Below are 21,291 nucleotides of genomic sequence, written 5' to 3'. Positions count from 1 at the left end.
CAGGAGAGTGTTTAGGAAACTCCTAGCAATGCCTCTACCTGGGACATAAAGAGCCAAAGGGGAGGGCCTTACATTGCTTTCTGGAGGTGTTGGAAGCAGGAATCCACTCCAGGTGGCTTCCAGGCCAATCTTCCACTGTGTGGGTGTGGCAGGGGGAATCACCTGGAGCCAGGTAATAGTGTTCCACACCTTTAATCCAGCAGTCTGGTGGTAGAGATAGGTAGACCTCTGAATTCCTGGCAAGCCAAGGCTACCTAGTGAGACCCTGCCTGTCTCAATAGCAAGCAGTGAGCGAGTGAGACATGGTAGTGCATGCCTTCAATCCAAACAAGGGAGGCTGAGGTAGGCTCCAATCATTGACTGTGGACATGGAGCTGGAGGGAGGGAGAGTCAGTCTTTTATGCACTGCCCAAGATGTCTGAGACCAGCCTCTGGTTTTACTTTTTGAGACAGGGTCTGTCTCTGGCATCCAATCTGGCCTCAAACTGGCTATGTAGCCTAGAATGATTCTCCTGTCTTCTTGGGTTCTGGGACTGTAGTGATGTACTGCTATTCTGGTTTATTCACTCCTGATATATTGCCATATATTGCCATATATTGCTGGAAATTGACCCCAACACCTACTGTGTGCTGGGCAAATACAATGAGACCTGATACCCAAATCCCAGTTTTTGAACTCTGACCTCTGCCTGTTTTTCTTCCACAGGTTACAGCTAAATGTGACACCTTGTAAGTATTGAACTTAGCTATAGTCAATCAAGTTTGGGGTTTGATGGGGGGTATGTGGTGGTGGTGGTGAGTGATGGTATGCTCAGATATGCCTTGGATAAGGAGACAGATACCTCCTCCTCTTCCTACTTTTGCTGAAACGATGATCCCATCTCCCACCACCCAACATTGGGAACTGAATGATTGGGGCAGCTCTGTAGCTGCTGTTAATCCCTTACTGTTATGACCTGGAGCCCCACACCTGCCCTGTAAGTAGCATTTAGTAGCCCTGTAAGATTTAGTAGGTCATTCTGCCTGAGTAACCCTGAACTCAGGTCTCAAGTTCAGGCCTCAGTTACTCCCAGTGAATCCAGGATGGATCTGTACCCCACACTCACCAAGGATGACTTGCAACCTGAGGCTATAGGTGTCTGGGGAGGCAAGGACCCTTTGTTCTGACACTTTGGATGCCATCTGTGTCTCCCCATCTCTGTCTGACTTGACCAGAACCTGCCCAAAAGGATTCAGATGCTGTGAGAGTGGATGCTGCCTGCAGAAGGAAACCATATGGGATTCTTCAAACGACTATTTAAGGTAAGCCAGGGTCAGGCCTTATGGGTACCATTCAGGGCTGGGTCCACCTGAAATAAGATGGGGGTGGGTGATGGAGGAGAGTGGTATAGTCACTCAGGGAGACATCATTCCTTCCCCAGGATCCTGTTTATTGTCTTCCTGGCCATGATACCTCTGTTGTGTGTCTGCGGCATGATGAAGCAATTCTGTCGAATTTGCAGACAGCCAGAGCAGAACCGCAGAAGCCATCATCAGACACCTCCAGAAGCACCGACCACGGCTCCCCTAGAGATCTGGGTCACCAGCTTGGATCCCCCACCACCCTATGATCAGGTGAGTCTTTCTGTCCCAATCCTTAACTTGTTTCATAGCTGGCTATCCAACTTGTAGAAGTTACAGACTGGGGAGAGCTGCCAACCAACTTCATCATTCCTTAGGCAGGCCTGAAGTAAGCTAAGTACTCTTTCTCCCCTGCAGGTCGTCATGAAGCCTGTAGAACCACCTCCTCCCTACAGTCTCAGGCCTGAGGACCCTGCTGGTCCAATGAGAGACACTGACAACACAGCTTAGTTTTTGGATCAAGCCCAGGACTTGGACGAAACTTGGGAATGAATGACTCCACCTATCCTACCATGATGTCTCTCATCCTTTGATTTTATTTATTGTTTTTCTCCCCCTGTGCCTCCCCAACTGCTGAGCTGGATCCATGGTCTTTGTCTGAACTCCCAAGCTAAAGACTGTTGAGGGAGCCTGCAGTGGGAAGCAGAGAATGTTCTGGTGGAATGCAGACCTTGACTGGACAGCTCTCTCTGCCATCCTACAGAAGCACTTCTGTACCTGGAGGAAACAGGACATTGAACTGCATGGATACTAGGCTGAGTTCCAGACAAGATCCCACTGTACCTCCACAGCCAAGCACTAAACAAAACTCAAGTTTCACTGACTGGTCTCTGCCTCTGGCTGGGAAGTAGTGATGGAAACCAGTTCAGAGGCTAAGCTCTTGCCAACTGCAATGGTGACTGAGTGCATAGACCCCCTGCCTAGGAGCATGTGCAACTCAGACTTGCCCTCAGATGAGACAGTGAAGACACAGTGTAGATCCTGGTGCCTTGCTTTGGGGCTCGTCAGGGGTGCTAGCTACCTCCATTTCATCCTTGTCTTTGCTATGTTTGCTGCAGTGGACTCAAGTCAGCCTTCCTTTTCAGACACTAGAGAAGTCCCACAGCTGGGTTTTGACCTGCAGCAAGAGGTCACCTGCGTGTCACTGAACATATTATAAGGCTTTGAATTTCTCTGCAGCCACAGTGGAGTGGCCTGAAGAGAGTGGCTTTTCCCAAAGTTCAGTGCCTGCAATAAATTGTTTTCTTATTTTTAATGTTCATTGGTGTTTTGTGTCCATTTATATCTGTGAGGATGTTGGGCCATCTGGAACTGAAGTTACAAGTGGTTGTGAGTTGCTACATGGGTGCCAGGAATTAAGCCCCTGTCCTCCGGAAGAGCTGCCAGTTCTCTTCACAGCTGAGCCATCTCTCCAGTCCCTGAAAGGACTTCTTTTGCCATTTCAGTCAGTACTGTTGGAGGGAGTGGAAAAGATGTCACCCTTTCAGAGGTGATCTTGCACTATCCATTCATGCCACGGATATTTATAAAGCCAGGATTCTATGTCTGGCCTGGTATTCAGGATCAGATCAGGTGCAATTCTACAGATAAGTGTGCAGAGATGACTGTACACTAAATCTCAGGGGGGTGTGCATCTCCTGGTGCACTGGGCTGGATGGGGTTTGGCTATGGTTCCCATCCATTGCCCTATGGAAGCTTGTTCTGAAAGACATGAGAACCCACACTGAACACCACCTAAGCATGAAGAAGGATCTGCTGCGCCGACCTACAAAGTGTCTGTCTTTTATTGTTAGGAGGGAAGGGGCATTCAGAGCAGCTTTGGTTTGTAAAATACACTTCACCATTACATTTTAAAACGTGTGTGTATGTCTGTGTCTGTGTCTGTGTCTGTGTCTGTGTGTCTGTGTTTTTCTACATATCAATAAGATCTAGAACCATGTGCTCTTCGTACAGTCCTATCCTCTCAACTAACCCAGAATCTGAGGCAGGAGGATTAAAGTTAGCCTGAGTGACTTAGTTGAGATCTTTTCTCAAAATTTAAAATGGGGAAGAGGTGCTGGGGATTTAGCTCAGTGGTAGAGAATTTGCCTAGTCCCTGAGTCAGGGCCACAGTTCCTGCCCTAATGATTCTAAAAGGATATTAGCTCCTGGGAGCAGGGTGCTGGTGGTTAGGTATGGGTTTTTCTCCCTTCTAAACAGTTTCTCTATGTATTCCTGACTGTACTGGAACACCTTCTGTAGACCAGGCTAGCCTCAAACTCACAGACGTGCCTGCCCCTGACCCCCAAGTGCTGGGATTAAAGGTTTACATCACACACAGGGTTTCTCTGTGCTTTTGGAAGCCATACTGGAAGTAGCTCTTGTAAGCCCCCTTCTCCAACTCAGAGATCCACCTGTCCCTTCCTCCCTGAGCGCTGGGAACAAAGGCACATGTCACCACCGCCAGGCTTTTATTTTTAATCTGTATTAGTGTTTTGCCTGCAGTGTATCTGTAACAGTGTGCATGCAGTACCCTAGCAGGCCAGAGGGGGTACCATCCTCTGAAACTCAGGTTCCACTCAGAGTCACAGGGTGGGAGCTGAGAACTGATCCTGCCTGGGTTCTTTGCAACAGCTGACAGGGCTCCAAATGCTGAACCATCTCTCCAGCCCACACTTTATATTTTGTGTGCTTTAGTATTGCTTGAGATTTTTACAATGTACAAGCCTTGCTTTTTGTGTATTTGAGAGTTGTGTTAACAGAAATTTATTTACAGGCAGATGTAGAAATTTCTGAAGGGCTGGGGATATAGCTTAGTGGTGGTGTGTTTGTCTAAAGTGTACAAGGACCTGGGTTCAATAATTAGGACTGGAATATAAAATACTAGGTGAGTGGACCTAGCTCTCAGGAGGCAGAGGCAGGCAGGATCTCTATGAGATGGAGACCAGCCTGGTCTACAAGAGCAGGACAGCCTTACAAAGCCACAGGGAAACCCTGTCTTGAAAAAACAAAAAACAAAACAACATTTGATCAATGACAACTGGTATAATTTTTAGCCCTGTTAGGAAGACTGACAGGTAGCATTCATGATATGTACATGATTCTGAGGAATAAATGAACACCGTTTGTTTGCTTGGAAAGGCCTGGATATCTGTGGACATAGATAAAACATTTGCAGCTCATGTGCTCAGCCCTGGGACTCACGATGGACTCTGGGTTTAGATTTGGTGAGAAGCAGCCAGCTTCAGCCTGGCTAGCTAGGGGCTGGATGAGCAGTTTGCCAATGAGTGAAAAGTCATTCCTTAAGGAGATTTAGCAGCTCAAACTCATGAATGAATGATGAAAATGGAAGGTGAATGAAGGAGGAAGTGAGTGTGTAAGGAAACAAATGAGATCTGCCTCCCAGTGTTTGTACAGACACCCACAGCTTGGTTAGAACCTGGAAGCTCTTTGGACATCCTTAATAGGAATTCCCTGAAGATGCTGGGGGGACTCACATTGAGGAGCTAAGGGAGCATGGTCCTGGGAAAAAGAGCTGTAGGTGCTGCACAAGGGAAGGAACGATGACAGCGACATCTACTGTCGTTACCTCACCCCAGAGCTGAGATTCAGGGCTATAGTTTCTGCATCTAACACCACAGGTATTCCCATTTACACAAGAAAGAGATGAGCCTTCTATGTCTCTGGTAAGATATACCTTCTTTCCTTCCTTCCTTCCTTTTGCCTCCTCCTCCTCTTCTTGGTGTTTGAGACAGGGTTTCCCTGTATAGCCCTGTCTGTCCTGAAACTGACTCTGTAGACCAGGCTGGTCTTGAACTCAGAGATCCATCTGGCTTTGCCTGGAGTGCTGGCATTAGAGGTGTGTAGCACCATGCTAGGCTAGGACATACCTTCTGGCTTCATTTGAGAAGGGCTGGGTAGAGGATGTGACAGTCTGATTAAGTCCTGCAGTCTCTCCTGTGCCCTGTCCCCTGTTAAGTCAACTGACACAAGATAGAGTCAGAGATGCCAGAGCCCTGTGAGAAAATACCTCCATAACATCTGGCTGTAGGGCAAGCCTGTAGGGCATTTTCCTAACTGTGATTGATGTGGGGAGGGCCCAGACCATTGTGTATGAGGCCACCCCTGAGCTAGTGGTCCTGGATTCTAAAAGAGAGCAATTTAGCCTGGCAGTGGTGGCACAAGCCTTTAATCCCACATACTCAGGAGGCAGTGGCAGGGGCATCTCTGAGAGTTTGAAGCCAGCCTCTTCTACAGAGCAAGTTCCAGGATAGGCAGCAAAACCCAGAGAAACCCTGTCTAGAACTCCCCACCCACCACACACCCCTTCTTTAAAAAAAAAGGAAAGGAAAGGAAAGCAATGTAACCTGGGTGTGGTAGCATTTGTCTTTAGTCCTCGCACCCGGAAGACAGAAGCAGGTAGATCTTTGTGAGTACAAGGCCAACCTTGAATAAATCAAGTTCTTGGACAGCTAGGATTGTTACACAGAGAAACCTTGTCCGGGGAGAGGGGAAAGAAAGAAAGAAAGAAAGAAAGAAAGAAAGAAAGAAAGAAAGAAAGAAAGAAAGAAAGAAAGAGAGAGAGAGAGAGAGAGAGAGAGAGAAAGAAAGAAAGCAAGAAAGAAAGAAAGAAAGAAAGAAAGAAAGAAAGAAAGAAAGAAAGAGGGGGAAGGAAGGGGAGGAAGAGGGAGGGAGAGGGAGGGAGGAAGGAAGGAAGGAAGGAAGGAAGGAAGGAAGGAAGGAAGGAAGGAAGGAAGGAAAGAGATCCGGACTTCCTTCAACAATGGACTATGATGTGGAAATGTAAGCCAAACAAACCCTTTCCTTCTTGCTGGGGCAGTGGTGGTGTACATCTTTAATCCCAGCACTCGGTAGGCAGGTGGATCTCTGAGTTTGAGTCCAGCCTGGTCTACAAATTGAGTTCAAGGACAGCGAGAGCTAAACAGTGAAACCCTGTCTCAAAACAAACAAACAAAAAATAAAAACAAACAAACAGAAAAAACCAACCCACTTTCCTTCCCAACTTGCTTTTGGTCATGGCATTTCATCACAGCAATAGTAACCCTAACTAGGACATCCTCCTACCCTCCTGCCTCCCATTCTGAGCTCTACCTGATGCTCTGGTTCAGGTGTGCATTAACTTCTACTCCAAGCCCCTAACCCACGGTGCCCTCACAGCGCCCTCACATGCTGTAAAGACGGCTGTCACATTGAAAAGTCTGCCCAAGTCTTTATCCATCCTGCTCATCTAGGAAGACCCCAGATTCTGGCTGAATTAGTCTTCTGCCCAAGAACCAGCACACCTGTGTGAGTGGACCACCTTCAAAAGCAGTCCTCGTGTCTCCTGAGGCCCCCCCACTCCTCCAACACACCCCCGGAGTCCCTTGAGGTAGCTCACCCAGACCTGCTTTCCCAGAGCTCTCATACCCCAGCCTCAAGTTCTTCATGCTTCAAAGGAAAAAAACCAGAAGCCAGCTAGGAATGATGGTGCACACCTTTAGTCCTAGTACTTGGGAGGCAGGGGTAGGCAGTTCTGTGAGTTCAAAGCCAGCCTGGTGTACATAGTGAGTTCAAGGCCAGATAGGCAGGGCTGTATAGAAAGAACCTTTCTCAAAAAAAAAAAAAAAGAAAGAAAGAAAGAAAGAAAGAAAGAAAGAAAGAAAGAAAGAAAAAGACAACATAAAACACAGGAAGCCATCTCACTAGAGTCATCTAATTTCTGCCCCAGTCCTGTGCACCATCTGCCACCCTGGTAACCCAGCTAGACCCCAGATGGCCCCTTTTGCTCCCAGCTCCATCTCAAGCCTCACTCCTGTGATATCATTTCCGTTATGGAAGCCCAGTCTGTTTACACTCTGCCCCACCACCAACCTCTTAGAAACGGTAGAGAGGAAGAATCTGCTTCTAAGATAACTGAAGGTTAGAATCTCTGTGCGAAACTGATGGGGATGTCTGTAAGAAAAACAAGGCAGGGAAGCAGACAGACTTTGATCCAACCAGGCTGCTTTATTGGAACAGCGAAGGGCTCCAATACTTCCTTGGGATGAAGGTTGGGTGCACTCCAAGGGGCTGGGAACATGTATAATATATGTAGATAGCTACTAGGAAGTTACAGCTATTTATTTATTTATTTATTTATTCATTTATTTATTTATTTATTATTTTTATGGTTTGACTGGAGCAGGGTGGGTTGTTTTCAGTCACCCCATGTATTGTTTCTACAGGTGGAGCACACACCAGTCAGGCTAAGGGTAATTGCCCAGTACAGCCTGACTCAATTCCTCATGACCTGAAGCATTAGCCAACAATTTCTGTTCAGGGCTGGTTCCCTTTTGTCCCGTTAGCCAGAACTAGTCACCCACTATTATTACAGTTTTCCTGTGTCAATCTCTAAGTGCTCTTGCTCTTCCCCAATCCATTCTTCCTGATGTCCCCTCACAGGTAGACACTACCAAAAGCCTAGCTGTTCAGGTTAAAAACAAACAAAACCAGGCATTTTCTGGCTTCTCTTTTCCCCATTCCCTCGTTCTTCTCAGTTACACACAAAGCAGACCCACATCTTCCTCTCCCTATTTCAGGGTCATAGTCCATATCAGGTCACTCCAGGCTATGCAAACGACTCTCACCAGGCTATGCTAAGGACTCTCTCCCAGGTTTTTGCCTCTGCTGCTGTCTCCATCCTGCCCTCTGCAGTTCATGCTATGCAACTATACTTTGCTTTTTAAAAAATTGAGACAGGATCTCAACACTGGTAGCATAGGCTCGCCTAGAACTCACTGTATAGCCCAGAACAGCAATAAACTCACAAAGATCCTTCTGCCTCAGCTTCCTGTGTGCTTAGATTATAGATATGAGTCACCAAGCCTGGCTATCCCCTCCTCCCCCCCCCCCCACACACACACACTGCTGGGGATCGAGCCTCTCTGGCCTCAAGCATACTAAGCTTCTACAAATGAGATGCATTCCCAGCCCTCAGGACAATCAATTCTTCCTTAGCATAAACACAGCACCCACTCCTCTAGTGCCCCACCCACACCTGGGGCATAGGGCATACTTCTGTCTGTAACAAGCAGGACTTAAGGTGAGGTCTCTCCCTTCCAGCCACAGTCACTTTCCAGCCAGTGTCATGCTTCTTTCTCAACTGTAAATGTTCAAATCCTGTCTCAGGACATTTGATCTTTTAAATGAATTTGAATTTACTCCTGATACTCATGTCTCCATCTCCAGTGGACGTTCACAGAAGAGCCTTTCTTCATCGCCCAGGCTCCAGCTCACCTGTTCCTCTCTGACACTGCAGAGGAAGGAGTCTCGTCCCTTCCCTTCCTGAAATTGCCTGGTTTTGTGTGTTTATGGGCTGTATTCACTCTCCGCACCCAAGCTCCCTTAAGGATGGGGACCTGCCACTGTCACTGCACTGCCACTGTCACTGCTCCAGTTCATGGTAGGTATCATCTTGGTGATTGACCACCTGTGGACCACAACAGTCATGGTCACCTCAAGATATCCCAGGCAAAAGGAGGGGCTTTTTTAATGGTGGAAATTGATGGAAACAACATGAAAACAGAAGAATGGGAGGCAGACCTCAACAAAAGCAGATAGTCCTTTACCAGAACATGAAGGACAGCAGTTTCTCTGCGAGAGGGGAGACTCAGCACAGAGGCACAGGGGACTTGAGGGTATCCCCCACCCCCAGACAGGGTTCCTCTGTGTAGCTTTGGAGCCTGCCTTGGAACTCGCTCTGTAGACCAGGCTGGCCTGGAACTCACAGAGATCCACCTGCTTCTGCCTCCCGTGTGCGTGTGCATGGGATCAAAGGCAAGCGCCACCACCACCACCACCACCACCCCCCCCCACACACACACACACACACACACCGGGCTTGAGGGTTTTATAGAGCAGAAAAGAAAGGGAACTTTTGAGGCAGAAAATTCCATCTGCAGACTGTGGATCTGTTCCCTTCTGTGTTGCCCCACCCACCCCCACCCCCACCCACCCCGCCCCGCCCCCTCTCTCTCAGGCTTGTAAAATGCCAAAAGAGGTCCTTATCTATGGAGTCTTATCTTGTCAAGAGTCTCCCAGCTCTTGGGTGCCTCAGAAGTTCTCTGTGACAAGTATCACTGTGTTGATACTTGTCAGGTAGGTGTTCAGATCGTTTTTGCTGAGTCAGGAGTTTCTAGCTAGCCTGAGGCTCTTTGTTTTATTTAGGTCATTAACCTTTCACTGTGTACACATACTTTCTCTCTTCTTACTTCCCCCTTCCTTTCTTCAGTCAGTGAGTCCCTCCTTCACATATCAGACACTGTGTGTATTGTGGGGGTGGCTGCAAGGTAGAAGGTACTTCAAGCAGACACCATCCCTGTCTCCATGGAAGACACACATAACCCAGGAAGAGTCTGTGCTTCTATTGCGTGCTGAGTGCTGGAACAAAAAGTTCAAACTCAGATGACGCTAAGAGAACTACATGGGTGCTGGAGATTGCTTAAAGTGGCCAGGAATGTTCTCTTTGAGGAAGTAACATTGAGCCTCTTGTAGAAGAATTCGAAGTAGACTGTGGCATGCAAACATCATTGGGTTCCCTACCTCTCAGGGGCAGCATGTGCAAAGACCCTGAGGAGACTTCCCTCAGAACCCTCAGATTCTAATCAAAGGGCACAATCATTTTCAAGCACTGTTGCAACTAGTGGCATAGTTTGGGTAACTTACCCAACAAAAAGCTGTTTGTTTGTTTGTTTGTTTTTTCACAGTTCTGGGGGCCAGAGGTGTGACATGAGGGTATTGGCCAGGTTGCTTCTTACAAAGGCTCTGGGAGAATTCATTCCATTTCCTGTCCTGGCTTCTGGCGGCTGCCAGGAATCCTTAGTGTCTCTGAGCTGGGAACTGCCCTCAGACCTCTCCCTTTGACTTTGCAAGATCAGTCTGATAAGGACATTCCTCATGGACTGAGGACTCAAGCCCAACCAAATCCTTCTGTTAATTACTTATGCAACAACAGTGTACAGCAATTTCCTGGAAGTTTAACCTGTCTTGGAGGGAAACTCCTTAACACAGAAGTCTTAAAACCGGCTTGAAATGGTTCATGTAGGGAAACTCCATAAGCTCAGCAAGTAAACAACTCAAAGGCTTCAGGAAGTCCCCAAAACTCACAAGACTCAATAGGCTCTGCCTTCTCAAGCATATATAAGCAGTAAGGACAGTGAGAGTTGTTTTCAGACCAGCCAAACTGCCTGGAAGAGGCTTAGTCCAGCCCCTGAGCTCCCTGAGAGACACACTCTCTAAACTGTTGAGCTGCCCACAGTCTGTACAGATTTTTTTGAATCATTTCTGTTTCTGTAAGTAACGCTTCACCCATACTCCTGTAAGTAACCCTAATAAAACTCACTGGCCCATCAAGTTGGACTTTGGTGATATTCTTATTTTGATTCCCTGTCTGGGGGAAGTAGATGTTTGTTTATGGATCCCCAAGAATAGTGTCACACACCAGATACCTTATCCCAAATAAGGTCTCATCCTGAGCTTCCAGGTGACATCGTTCTGTTGGAGGCTCTGGCTTGACTCTGCATAGTCTGGGGAGCCCCATTCCTGTCTCTCTCTCCAAACCCCACTGCTCAGAGAGTCTTCCAACGAAAGAAAGACACCCAAAGCCAGTTCTGAATCCTTGGCAAGTATTGCAGCCACCTCCCGTTATGCTTCCAGCTGCCACTTAAACCCTCAGCTTTTGACCACACTTGGGCACAAACCCAGCTTGTGGCAGACATGCCATCACCCCTCACCTACAATCTATAAAACCTCCCTGCCTTAGTTTGGACACATGACTTCTCTGGCATCTTTCTGTGAGACCGGTGACCCTGCCTGGTTGTTGCTTTGCTCAATATTCCTGTTGCTATACTTTTTTCAATTGTTCTTGATCTGGCTTATTGAGTCAGTGAAAAAATTATTATGGTGGGGGAGGGGAAAAAACCCATTAGACATCTCTTTAGGGAGCTTCAGGAACGAGAGCACAGATCCCTGGATATTCCTGCCAAGAAAGGACCTTAGATGTGGCTGGGGAGAGGCTCGGTGGTTAGAGCACCTGATGCTCTCGCAGGTGACTTCTGTTTGAGTCTCAGCACCTCATGGCAGATCACATCTGTCTGTAACTCCAGTTCCGAGGGATCTGATGCCCCCTTCTGTGCTCTGAGGGCACCGAGAATGCACATAAGGGACACAGGCATACTCTCGGGCAAAACGTCCATATACATAAAATAAAAATAAATAACCCTTTAAAAAGGAGGAAGGGGGGTGCTGGAGAGATGGCTCAGAGGTTAAGAGCACAGACTGCTCTTCCAGAGGTCCTGAGTTCAATTCCCAGCAACCACATGGTGGCTCACAACCATGTGTTATGAGATCTGGTGCCCTCTTCTGGTGTGCAGATATACATGGAAGCAGAATGTTGTATACATAATAAATAAATAAAATCTTTAAAAAAAAAAAGGAGGAAGGGGAGGACCTAGGAGAACACTCCAAATAGCACATCTCAAGGTATATTCCCACCCTTCACCCCCCTAGTGTGATTGCTTTATGATTGTCAATTTGACTACTTCTTGGATTAATTAAAATCCAAGTGGCAAGCCCAGTGTTGGTGGCGCAAGCCTTTAATCCCAGCACTCGGGAGGCAGAGGCAGGTGGATCTCTGTGAGTTAGAGGCCAGCCTGGTCACCAGAGTGAGTGCCAGGATAGGCTCCAAAGCTACACAGAGAAACCTGACTCGGAAAAAAAAAAAATCTAAGTGGCTGGGTACACCTGTGAGGAATTTTTTTTTTTCTTAAATCATTTGAAGTGAGAAGATCCACCTTTTTTTTGTTTTTCAAGACAGGTTTTTCAACAGCTTTGGCTGTCCTGGGACTCACTCTGTAGACCAGGCTGGCCTTGAACTCACAGAGATCTCCCTGCCTCTGCCTCCTGTGTGCTGGGTTAAAGGTGTGTGCCACCACTGCCTGGCATGAAGACCAATCTTTAATAGAGATCTTTTGAGGCAAGAAGATTAAACCTGGGCACATTCATTACTTCATTGGCATTAGAATCTATTTCTTCAGAATTCTGGTGTATACTGAAGACCAGCTGAGATATTTAACCCTGTGGACTGAATGACTACTAGATTCATGGACTTTCCATTGGTAGACAAACATTGTTAGACTAGCTGGACTCTAGTCTGTAAGCCATTCCAATAAATCCCCTTTCTCTCTATATAGAGTCATTCGGTCAGTTCTGTTCCACTAGAGAACTGACTCATATAAAGAGATAGTGGGAACATTCTGCATTCAAGTAAATCTAAAAGGGCCATGTGATCACCTCACACTGAAAAACCCTGACTCACCTGAGTTAGTCAGTCACAGTGAGTGAGGAAGCCACTTTATCATTCTGTAACACACTGCTTTCCTGTTTCAGTATGCCGTAAAATCCTGACTTCCTGCCCCTTATCCCTGGGGAATGCTGAGTTCTCGTCATGCCACAGAAGCATGGGAGGAATGTTGACCTGGTACAGCCTTGCCTCGTTATCAAGGAGACGGAAGGCAGAAGTGACTCAGTTAAAATCAGACAGCTGGGAGAGCTGGACTTCAGACTCCTCCAAGTGATAGAGACGGGGACACGTGACTAGGTGAAGAGGTGCCAGAGGGGTGCTGCTGGGCAGGGTTCAGACCAGGGAAAGCAGGAGCGTGTGCCCGAGCACGCGCGCACACACACACACACACACACACACACACACACACACACACACACACACGTGCGCACACACGCGTGCGCACACACAGATGTGCCATACATAGCCTATGTGTGAAAGATAACCTCTTCTTTTTTTGTTGTTGTTTTTTGTTTTGGTGGTGGTGTTTTTTTGTTGTTGTTTGTTTTTCTGAGACACATTTTCTCTGTGTAACAGCCCTGGCTGACCTGGAACTCACTTTGTAGATCAGGATGGCTCAAACTCAGAGTTCCACCTGCTTCTGCCTCCAGAGTGCTGGGATTAAAAACTTGTTCCAAGCCAGGCAGTGGTGGCGCACGCCTTTAATCCCAGCACTCGGGAGGCAGAGGCAGGCGGATCTCTGTGAGTTCGAGGCCAGCCTGGTCTCCAGAGCGAGTGCCAGGATAGGCTCCAAAGCTACACAGAGAAACCCAGTCTCGAAAAACCAAAAAAAACAAAAAACAAACAAACAAACAAACAAAAAAAGCATGTTCCACCACCACCCAGACTGTATGTTTTTTTGAGATAGGGTTTCTCCTTGTAGTCCTGGCTGTCCTGGAACTCACTCTGTGTGCTGAAACATCCTGTTATCGTCTTTTTTAATCACTGTAATGGTTATGTAAATTTCCAAACGTGAACCTGGCATGGTGGTATATGCATTTAATTCCAGCACTTAAGAAGGAGAAGCAGGTGGAGCTCTGTGAGTTCAAGGCCAGCCTGGTCTACATAGTGAGTCCCTTCCTGTTTTAGTTTTTGTTTCTATTGTTGTGAAGAGACACCATGACCACCCATGACAACTCTTATAAAGGAAAACACTTAACTGGGGCTGGTTCACAGTTCAGAAGTTTAGTCCATTATCGTCATATTGAGGCATGGTGGTATGCAGGCAGACATGGTGCTGGAGAGGGTGACCAGAGTTCTACATCTTGATCTTCAGGCAGCAGAAGGAGACTATATGCCACAGTGGTCATAGCCTGAGGATCTGAGACATTAAAGTCTGCCCTCACAGTGACACACTTTGTCCACCAAGGCCATACCTCCTAATAGTGCCAGTCCCTATGGGCATTCAAACACATGACTCTGTGGGGAGCCGTTCCTATTCAAACCACCATACTACCTCAGACAAAGGAACAAACAAACTCCCCAAACACAAAAAGAGAGAGGATGTATGAGTGTGTGTGTGTGTGTAGGGGATCTATATGGCATAAAAGAAAGTAGAATTAGCCGGGCGTTGGTGCCTTTAATCCCAGCACTCGGGAGGCAGAGGCAGGTGGATCTCTGCGAGTTCGAGACCAGCCTGGTCTACAAGAGCTAGTTCCAGGACAGCCTCCAAAGCCACAGAGAAACCCTGTCTTGAAAAACCAAAAAAAAAAAAAAAAAAAAAAAAATTTATACCCGTGTTGTTTTCTGCTATTGGTACTGTATGCGATACATAATCATCAGTCACCACAAAAGAATGTAACTTGTGGGAGAAGTTGGGTAAACGGACCTTGGGACTATGTGTGTGTGTGTGTGTGTGTGTGTGTGTATATGTGTGTTTAATATGTATATAGATGTGTTATGTATACTTGTGTGTGTGTGCATTGTATGTATGTGGTTTTTTTTTTATTATTTTTTACTTGAGGCCCAGGACTGAATTCTCAATCCTGCCTGTGCCATACAGAATACTAGAATTACAGGCATGTAAAGGTGTGTCCTGTCACCTGCTGGGTTGTTGTCCCATCTTTGTGTCTTCCTGTGACTATACTGACTTTAAACATTAAAAATTTTGAAAATACTTTATTATTATAATTATTACCATTTTCTGTGTATGAGTGTTTTGACTGAACATACGTTTGTGCACACGTACTTGGTGCCCAGGCAGGCCAGAAGAGGATGCAGGATCTCCTGGAACTGGAGTTATTGATGGTTGTGAACTACCATGTCAGTGCTGGGAATCGAATCCTGGTCCTCTGCAAGAACAGCCAGGGCTCTTAACTGATGAGCCATCTGTCCGGCCCCTAAAAGTTTTGTTTTGTTTTGTTTTTTAACACAGTTTTCTGCCACCAGACTCAAGAGCTTTCCATGCTGGCAAAAGACATTTGGTCTTGCTCCTAGTGGCCAGTAAAGGGCATTATTTGACCTGAAGGAATTTAGGTGCCACAGGGGGAACTAGCAAATGTTTCACCACGTAGATTAAAGACAATGCCGCTATACCTAACAGCCTTCAAGCTCTCATACCAGAGGTGACTGCAGCAACGAGGACTTCAGCCTCTGAGATGGTAACACTGCACCGCAGTGGAGTTGGAACACACACACACACACACACACACACACACACACACACACACACACACACGCACACACGAGGTCCCACTATGTAACCCAGGCTAACCTTAAACTATTGTCCTCTTAGAATCTTGAAGGCTGAGGTCTCAGGGATTTTCTACTATACCCAGCTGTGTGTGTACGAGTTGTTGTTGTTCCTCAGGCACTGTCCATCTTTCAGAGACAGTGTATCTCCCTGTCCTGGAGCTCTGGGCAAGTAGGTTAAGTAGGCTGGCTAATAAGCTCCAGAAGTCCACCTGTCTGTTTCCTCAGCACTGAAATTACAAGTGTGTGCCTCTATGCCTAGCTTTTAAGGTGTGTCCTAAGGACTGAACTCCAGTCCACGCTCTTGAAGGCAAGTACTTACCAACTGAACAATCTTCCTAGTCCTACAACTTACTTTTTTTTTTAAGATGGGGTTCTCCCAAAGTTCCCCATGATGTGCTCTTGTGATCCTCCTGCCTCTGCCTCCTGAGAGCTGGGGTCACAGGCATGTACCACAGTGTTCAATGGGAATTATATTTTAATTTTATTCATTTGACAAAACTCGTGTGTGTGTGTGTGTGTGTGTGTGTGTGTGTGTGTGTGTGTGTGTGTGTCAGTCAGCTGGTTGGGGATGAGTGCTTGACTCCAAATGCAGTTGGTTTCCAGCCATTTTCACAGAGAGAATGTTAGACCCCCGGAAAACTTAGGCCTCCAGGGTCTCAGCCCAGGAACGAGGTCACCCCAATCACCAGGCAGATTCGAAAGCTTGCAGCAAACTGCATGAGGCTTTATTGTTGTTTAATGAGCTAACCCCATGTTAGCCCGGGTCTTTTACCCACCCACCATGGCAGATGGCTAGCAAAGACAGCTCGAAGGGCCTGCATAGAGATCTTGTAGGGCAGCATAAGGGGAGTGTCTAGGGGTACACACAGGCTCAGGATTGGTGTGCCTCCAGGCTTGGAGGGCTTGCCCTGTGTTGATTGGCCAACTGGTTGTTATGGCCCATAGGCCCTCCCAGGGTGGTTGCTATGTTCTTCGTATCATTGCTGTGCTTTTGTCCAAAAAACACACCCAGAGTTGTAAAGCATACCACCACCAGCTAACTTCTGATTGGTTCCTTGCCACGAGGCAGGCACCTAACCTCTAGTGACCAAGGCAAGGTCAGAAAAGCACGTGTTACTGTCATGGCTGCCGAAAGGGGCAGGCATCTGACCTTAGTGACTAAGACAAGATCAGACAAATACGTGTTTAGCTGTTATGGCTGCCGAAATGGGGAGCTGGTCCCTTCAAGAGGCTGTCAGGAACCTCTCTTAGAGTCTGGACACAGCAGCAAGCAGCAGAACTCCCCTTGACAAATCAATCTGTAATCACAACATGTGTACATTGTCTTCTTGGGCTTCCTCTTTCCTTTGGAATCTTCTCATGGTGAGACCAAGGGCAGCGACTGTTGCAGTGAGGCTGTGTTTCTCTAGCCATGGTTCGGAGTTGGCACTGATCCAACCTGGGCCACTTAGGGCCTGAGGACAATCAACCTCCAGACTGCCCTAAGCAGTAGATCTAACAGATGGAAAACCTAGAGCTAGAGGTAGCCATGTTGTTAGCCTGGTTGAGTGAAAAGGAGTGACGGCAATCTTCAGAGACAAGTAAACACAGGACAGAGAAAGTTCTACAGCATTCCTCTGTCTAGTTCAGTTTTTCCTAGGGCCCAGCTGCCCAACCATAGCCTGGCTGTTCTACCTTTCTTTGGTAACCAGAATAACACACCTCCATTTTGTTTGACATTTGTAACCCAAAGAGCTCTAACTAGCCAAGTAGACCAACTCCTTCACTTTGCACTTAAAGCAGCAGATGATGAGGGAGTCCTGGTCTCCCTAGGGCAGAGTTCAGTGACTGTAGGCCAGACTCAAATTGCCAGTTCCCCAGTGGTGGCTCTTGCTTGTTTTCTGTACAGCTGCTGCTCTCCTGTGGCTTCATAGCATTTTTGTTTTCAAGACATGGTTTTGAAGGAACCAGCTCCCCATTTCAGCAGCCATAACAGCCGAACACGTGCCTGTTTGACCATGCCTTGGTCACTAAGAGGTCAGATGCCTGCCTTGTGGCAAGGGACCAATCAGAAGTTAGCTGGTGGTACTATGCTTTACGGCTCTGGGTGTGCTTTTTGGACAAGTGCACAGCAATGACACACAGAGCATAGCAACCACCCTGGGAGGGCCTATGGGCCATAACAACCAATTGACAGGACAACCAATCAAAACAGGACAAGCCCTCCAAGCCTGGAGGCACACCAATCCTGAGCCTGTGTGTACCCCTAGACACTCCCCTTATGCTGCTCTATAAGATCTCTATGCAGACGCTTCAAGCAGTCTTTTCTAGCCATCTGCCAAAGTGGATGGATGGAAGGCCCAAGCTAACATGGGGTTAGCTTGTTAAACAACTTTAATAAAGCCTCATGCAGTGTGCATCAACTTTTGAATCCACCTGATGATTGGGGTGACCTCAGTCCTGGGCCAAGATCCCAGAGGCCTGAGCTTCTGGGGGTCTCACAGTTTCTTTGTGTAGCCCTAGCTGACCTGGAACTCACTCTGTAGACCAGGCTGTCCTCAAACTCAGATCTGCCTGCCTCTGCCTCCTGAGTGCTGGGATCAAAGTATGCACCACCATGGCCTGACCTTGCTTTCTGACATTTTTAATATATATATATTTATTTTTATGTGGTATTTTGCCTGCATTTATGTCTGTGTGAGGATGCCAGATCCCCGTAGATGCTGGGAAGTGAATTCAGGTCCTCTGGAAGAGCAGCCAGAGATCCCAACTGCTGAACCATCTCTCTAGCCCAGCTTTGGGGCATTTTTAAACCTCAGGGAGATCTCCAAAATCCTCAGTTAGAGGGAAATTGAACTTTACTTCTTCCTGGCAACAAAACAAAATAAAAAAGTAACCACAGAAACATAACTAAAGACTGAGGACCTGAGAGTTGGCATCGGGAATTGAAAATAATGTCCACCTTGTAAGAGGCAGAACAGAATGGTGCCCACACTCCACTGTGGCCCTGCTCTCTGAAAAAAAGACAGCAGGAAAGCTGTCCTTTACCTCTTTTGCAAAACCTTCATGCAGGATCCACATGAGACGGAGCCATAAATGTCTTCCTAAGCACAGCTAAAAAGAGATCAGAGAGCCGTGCAGGTGCTGGCTGCCTGTGGATTCCCATGCCTAGCTGACCTCAGGGTTCACCATTCCTTTTAACAGAAATCAGATGGCTTATGAAAGAGATCAGGCCCCCTGTCTGCACTGTGCAGTTTTCTGCAGACACCCTTAGCTCCCGAAGTTGACACCTCCTGACCCCTCTGCACCCAACTCCTTCACTTCCCAGACCCAGCTCTCCTTCCAGGTCCCCATAGTGCCCCAGCATGCCAAACAGGGTTGCTGAGTGCCTCTCAGTCATCCTGAAAACCCAGGGCAACAGAGAGGTGCAATAGGTCCTTCAGGCATTGGCCAGATGTCATAGCTACTTTTTCTGTTATGATACAATATTCTGACAAAAGCTACTCAAAGAAAAATGGGTTTCTTTTGCTTCACAGATTGAGCTCTAGTCCATCATGGTGGTAGTTAAGGTAGCAGGAGCTTGAAGCTGCTGCCTACACTGTATCTGGGGAAGGAAAAAACAATGAAGGTATGCTACTGAAGCTCCTCCTCTCTACATATACAGTCCAGGATCCCAACCAGGGAACCATCCCACCTACTATGGGCAGGTCTCCCCTCCTCCACAGCCACAGAGTGATGGTCCCCAAGACCTGACTCGACAAAGGTAGCTTTTGAAACCCTATGAAGAAACTGTGTCCTCGGAGGAGGAGGTGGCTGACACACAGCTAGATGAGCCTCCTCCCAGCTGCCAAATGCTGACTAGGTGTCTGACTAGGTGACCAAGCCAGACAGACTCTCATGGCTACTACCCAGGAATGTAGGGGAACCAGAGGCTCCAGTCCAAACATTTCCAGGCCAGCCATCAACGGTGCTGATGAAGGGGATCTGGGGAGGAAACTTAAAGCCAAGCCCTGAGGAGTGTTCAGGGTCACACCTCAGAACATGGCAAGATGTGCCATCATCATCCCTAGTGATTGTGCTTTGCCCATTTGGAAGGGGCCCTGGTACCCACCTGTACCTGGGCTTCCTCTCCTGTGGGTCCCAGAGGATCCTGTTATCTAGCCTGTCACCCACTCTGAAGAACCCCTAAACTCAAAATTTTGATTCTGACCAACAAAAGCAAGCCTAGACTACAGAGTGAGTTTCAGGATAGCCAGGGTACACAGAGAAACCCTGTCTCCAAAAACTAAAAAATAAAACAATAAAATTAAAAAATGAAATGTCCACAGATTAATAAAAATAAACAACACGTCAAAGCTTATGACAGGCTGGGATGTAATTCAGGGGTGGGTGTTTACCTAGCCTGCAAAACTTGGGTCCAGCCTCAGTACTGCAGAAATGAAAGATATATGCACGAGGCAAGAGCAACTTATCATTACCCAGATTCCAGTTTATGGGACAATAGACATTGCAAGTGAAGGAAAAAAATCTCAAGTAAACAGCCTGACATTACACCGTCAGGAACCAAACAGGAGCAAACTGACCATCTCAGTATGGTGGAAGCTGAGAGAGAAGGATCCCTTGAGCCCAGGATTTGAAGAGAGAAAAAAAAAGTCCAAAGTTAGCAGAAGGAAGGAAATAATGAGAATCAGAGCAGAAGTGGAACAGGCTGGAAAAATGGTCAGGAGCAAACACCTTTAATCCCAGCACTGGGGAGGCAAGAAGCAGACATGTATGTCTCTGAGAGTTCAAGGCCAGCCTGGTATACATAGTAAATTCCAACACAGCCAAACCTTCAGAGTGAGACTCTATCCCCCCCAAAAAAAATTAATAAAAAGATAATAATAAAATAAAAATAAATAAGCATACAAACAGATCAGCAAACCTTTAGCTAGACTAACCAAAGAAAGCAAGCACTATGTGACATGAACCTCACACAAAGATGCCTCTGTCCAGCGGAGATGGTGCACACCTTTGGTCCCAGCAGAGGCAGGTGGATCTCTGTGAATTTGAGGCCAGCCTGTTCTATGTGGAGAGTTCCAGGCCAGTCAGAACTATTCAGAAGGCTGTGTCTCAAAAATATGTAAATAAACAGCCTGTCATGGTTGGCCACATGTATCCATATGTCAGGGTATGAATTTCATTTGCCCACAGGGCAATATTTCCCTTGTAGGTCCAGTCCACATACGACATGTAATAATAAAGACAGCTCATGTGTTCACGATTTTACTCAATCATTTGAGTTCCTTTGTTTTTTGTTTTGTTTTTCTTGTATTTGTTTTTGTTTGTTTTTTGTTGTTGTTGTCTTGGTTTGGCTTTTCAAGACAGGGTTTCTCTGTGTAGCTTTGGAGCCTGTCCTGGTACTCGCTATGTAGACCAGGCTGGCCTTGAACTCACAGAGATCCGCCTGCCTCTGCCTCCCAAGTGCTTGGATTAAAGGTGTGCGCCACCACCGCCTGACTGTTTTTTAGTTTTTCAAGACAGGGTTTCTCTGTGTAGCCCTGGCTGCTCTGGAACTCACTCTGGAGACCAGGCTGGGCTTAAATTCACAGAGATCCACCTGCCTCTGTCTTCTGAGTGCTGGGATTTAAGGTGTGTGCCACCACTGCTGGTCAGTATTGAGTTTCTATTGTGATAGTCGTTTCTTTTAGGTTCTCTTGAAAGACCCCCGAAGAGGCACTTTCGTAGAGGGAGACCCACACACCCAGGAATCAGCGAGGCCACGAACTGGATGCAAAAAACAAGAGGCTTTATTGGAGACGCAGGTACCTGGGGCGACTTAGCTTCTGTGTGGCTAAGCGCCCCGAGCCAAGGGAAAGGGG

Source organism: Cricetulus griseus, chromosome 7 (assembly GCF_003668045.3).
Source record: "Cricetulus griseus strain 17A/GY chromosome 7, alternate assembly CriGri-PICRH-1.0, whole genome shotgun sequence".
In the NCBI taxonomy this organism is placed as follows: Eukaryota; Metazoa; Chordata; class Mammalia; order Rodentia; family Cricetidae; genus Cricetulus; species Cricetulus griseus.
The sequence above is the reverse complement of the archived record's forward strand: the minus strand, read 5'-3'. Positions refer to the sequence as shown.